The sequence below is a fragment of the Giraffa tippelskirchi genome, chromosome 4 (assembly GCF_054371585.1).
Source record: "Giraffa tippelskirchi isolate mGirTip1 chromosome 4, T2T-mGirTip1v1.2.pri, whole genome shotgun sequence".
Taxonomy (NCBI): Eukaryota; Metazoa; Chordata; class Mammalia; order Artiodactyla; family Giraffidae; genus Giraffa; species Giraffa tippelskirchi.
The window spans coordinates 84937444-84942077 of NC_137278.1; positions in this window are offsets into that span (position 1 = coordinate 84937444).

A 4634-nucleotide genomic window follows, 5' to 3' on the forward strand; every position below is an offset into this window, starting at 1 on the left:
TCCTACAGAGGAATTTTATGCAGAAATTCAGGTACTCCCCAACTAGTTTTACTATCACTTCCTAAATTGTTTCATATATTACTAGTAAATGAATCTGCCCAAAATGCACTATTTTTCCTGCCAGATATTTCCACTGGCACTTATTAGGTTTCTTATTGCTTGTGATTTGAAGCTCAAATTTCTGAATTAAAATCGAAGGATATAAACATTTAGCTCTTGCTTATCTTTCTAACCTTATTTCCTACTACTCCCTTCAATATGCCCTTACTTCTTGATGAATATAACTTTCCAATGGTGCTTTTCTATCTCTGGGCATTTCTTGCCTCATTTTTCATTCTAGATGGCTCATTGAAAAAAAAAAAAAAAAGTGTGACCCACCAGGATCCTCTGTCCATGGAATTCTCCAGGCAAGAATACTGGAATGGTTTGCCACGCCCTTATCCACAGGATCTTCCCAACCCAGGGATCATACTCAGGTCTCCCGCATTGTAGGCAGATTTTTATTTTACCATTTTGAGCTACCCAGGAAGCCCTAATGAGATAGCTCATCAGACTCCTCTAAATTCTTAAATATTGAGAATCTCTTGGTTTTATTTTCGTATTTTATTTCTACCCTTTGTAACACTATATGTTTTACAGCTCATCCATTTTATTCATTCCGTAAACTTCTACCAGCTGCCAGGTATCATGCTATAAACTGGAGCTGCAATGTTAAAAACAAAAATGGAATTTATTACTGATCTCATGGCAATTTTAGCTAGTGGGTCTTTAGATATTAACTAAATAATGGTGCAAAAAATGTTCTTTCATAACCATAACAGTGAATGAGAGAAACAAAGGCTATGAGATCCTAAAATGCTTAACTTGATCCAATCAAGAAGATCAGGAAGGCTTGCCTGAGGAAATGACAACTGAGATGATGTAATTTGAGGAATGACTTCAAGTTTACTGGATAAAGGAGGTAGCAGAAGGGACTAATACTGACTTGGAATGGAATAAGGCAAGAACAAGGGACTGATGGAGTGGAAAAAGGGAGTTGTGGTATATAGAAAGATGAATTTGGAAAATTAGGTAGTGGCCAGGTGATTGATGGGCTAGTAGACCGGTGGTTCCCAAATGTTTTAGTCTCAGGAAAACTTTACTCTCTTAAAGTTAATGAGTACTTCAAAGAGCTCTTGTGCATTATAACTGTCAATACTGTCTTGTAAATTAAACTTAAGAAATTTTAAAAGATTAATTCATTCATTTCAAGTAACAAAGATAAATCTATGATGTGTTAGCATGAATGACATTTTGAGTTAAAAAAAACAAACTATGTTTATGATTATGAAAGGAGAAAGGTGGGGAGGATAAATTAAGAGTTTGGGATTAACATATACACAGTACTATATATAAAATAGATAACCAACAAGGATCTACTCTATAGCATGGGGAACACTGAATACTCTGTAATAACCTATGTGGGGAAATAATCTGAAAAAGAATAGATATAGGTATGTGTATAACTAAGTTACTTTGCTGTACATCTGAAACTAACACAACATTGTAAATCAACTATATTTCAATATAAAATAAAATTTATATATATGTATATATGTAAAAGAAAAAAGAATTATAGAAGAGTGATTTTTTGTTTCTGTTTGTGCAAGTCCCTCTAATATTTGCTTTAATAGAAAAAACTGGATTCTTACATCTGTTTCTATATTTACTCTGTTGCAATATTACAGGTCAGGTTGCCATGGAAAACACCAGTCCATTGAGGGAAAACAAGAGTGACAAAATGGTAGTATTAATAAGAAAATAATCCTGTAGAATTCCTGAATAGATAACTATTTGTGATCCTCTGGGCTGTAGCCTGCCAGGCTTCTATGTCAATGGGAATCTCCAGGCAAGACTCCTGGACTGAGTTGCCACGCTCTCCTCCAGGAGATCTTTCCTATGCAGGGAGCAAACCCAAGTCTCTTACATATCCTGCACTGGCAGGCAGGTTCTTTACCACTAGTACTCTGAGAATGCTGGTGTTTAGTCACCCAGTCTCTTTGTGACCCCATGGACTACATCATGCCAGGCCACCATGTCCCTCACCATCTCCTGAAGTTTACCCAAGTTCATGTCCATTGCACTGTTGATGTCATCCAGCCATCTCATCCTCTGATGCCCTCTTCTCCTTCTTTCCCAGAATTGTGGACTTTTCCAATGAGTTGACTGTTCACATCAGATGACCAAAATACTGGAGCTTCAGCTTCAGCATCAGTCCTTCCAACAAGTATTCAGAGATGATTTCCTCTAGGATTGACTGGTATGATCTCCTTGCTGTACAAGGGACTTTCAGGGGTCTTCTCTAGCACCACAGTTTGAAGACATCAATTCTTTGGCATTTTGCCTTCTTTACAGTCCAGCTCTCACAACCATACATGACCACTGGGAAGACCACAGCCTTGACTATATGGACCTTTGTCGGCAGAATAATGGCTCTGATTTTCAACACACTGTCGAGGTTTCTCATAGCTTTCCTGCCAAGAAGCAATCATTTTCTGATTTCATGGCTGCAGTCACCATCTGCAGTGATTTTAGAGCCCAAGAAGAGGAAATCTGCCACAGATTCCATCTTTTCTCCTTCTGTTTGCCATGAAGTAATGGGACTGGATCTTAGTTTTTTTTATATTTAGTCTTAAGCCAGCTGTTTCACTCTCCTTCACCCTCATCAAGAGGTTCTTTAGTTTCTCTTCTCTTTCTGCCATTAGAGTGATATTGTCTGCATATCTGTGATTGTTAATGTTTCTCCCATCTATCTTGATTCTAGCTTGTAACTCATCCAGCACAGCATTTCTCATGATGTGCTCAGTGCGTAGGTTAAACAAACAATATGACAGCAAACAGCCCTGTTGTACTCCTTTCTCAATCTTGAACCAATAAATTGTTCCATACAGGGTTCTAACTGTTGCTTCTTGACCCACATATAGGTATATTGGAAGGCAGGTAAGATGGTCTGGCATTTCCATATCTTTAAGAGCTTTCCACAGTTTGTTATGATCCACATAGTCAAAGGCTTAAGTGTAGTCGATGGAACAGAGGTAGATGTTTTTTCTGGAATCCCCTTGGCTTTCTCTATGATCTAGCGAACGTTGACAATTTGATCTCTGGTTCCTCTGCCTTTTCTAAGGTATTACACATACCTCTGAGAATAGGAATGTGTAAATGCATATGCCAAGTAGCTTCAGTTCAGTTCAGTTCAATTCAGCCGCTCAGTCGTGTCTGACTCTTTGCGACCCATGAATCGCAGCATGCCAGGCCTCCCTGTCCATCACCAACTCCTGAAGTCTACCCAAACCCATGTCCATCGAGTCCGTGATGCCATCCAGCCATCTCATCCTTTGTCGTCCCCTTCTTTTCCTGCCCATAATCCTTCCCAGCATCAGGGTCTTTTCCAATGAGTCAACACTTCGCATGAGATGGCCAAAGTATTGGAGTTTCAGCTTCAACATCAGTCCTTCCAATGAACACCCAGGACGGATCTCCTTTAGGATGGACTGGTTGGATCTTCTTGCAGTCCAAGGGACTCTCAAGAGTCTTCTCCAACACCACAGTTCAAAAGCATCAATTCTTCAGCGCTCAGCTTTATTCACCGTCGAACTCTCACATCCATACATGAAAAACCATAGCCTTTTTCCATACTGGAAAAACCATAGCCTTGACTAGATGGACCTTTGTTGGCAAAGTAATGTCTCTGCTTTTAAATATGCTATCTAGGTTGGTCATAACCTTCCTTCCAAGGAGTAAGCGTCTTGTAATTTCATGGCTGCAATCACCATCAGCAGTGATTTTGCAGCTCAAAAAAATAAAACCTGACACTGTTTCCACTGTTTCTCCATCTATTTCCCATGAAGTGATGGGACCAGATGCCATGATCTTAGTTTTCTGAACGTTGAGCTTTAAACCAACTTTTTCACTCTCCTCGTTCACTTTCATCAAGAGGCTCTTTAGTTCTTCTTTGCTTTCTGCCATAAGGGTGGTGGCATCTGCATATCTGAGGTTATTGATATTTCTCTCGACAATCTTGATAACAGCTTGTGTTTCTTCCAGCCCAGCGTTTCTCATGATGTACTCTGCATATAAGTTAAATAAGCAGGGTGACAATATACAGCCTTGATGTACTCCTTTTCCTGGAGCCAGTCTGTTGTTCCATGTCCAGTTCTAACTGTTGCTTCCTGACCTGCATACAGGTTTCTCAAGAGACAGGTCAGATGGTCTGGTATTCCCATCTCTTTCAGAATTTTCCACAGTTTATTGTGATCCACACAGTCAAAGGCTTTGGCATACTCAATAAAGCAGAAATAGATGTTTTTCTGGAACTCTCTTGCTTTTTCGATGATCCAGCGGATGTTGGCAATTTGATCTTTGGTTCCTCTGCCTTTTCTAAAACCAGCTTGAACATCTGAAAGTTCATGGTTCACATATTGCTGAAGCCTGGCTTGGAGAATTTTGAGCATTACTTTACTAGCATGTGAGATGAGTGCAATTGTGCGGTAGTTCGAGCATTCTTTGGCATTGCCTTTCTTTGGGATTGGAATGAAAATGGACCTTTTTCAGTCCTGTGGCCACTGCTGAATTTTCCAGATTTGCTCGCATATTGA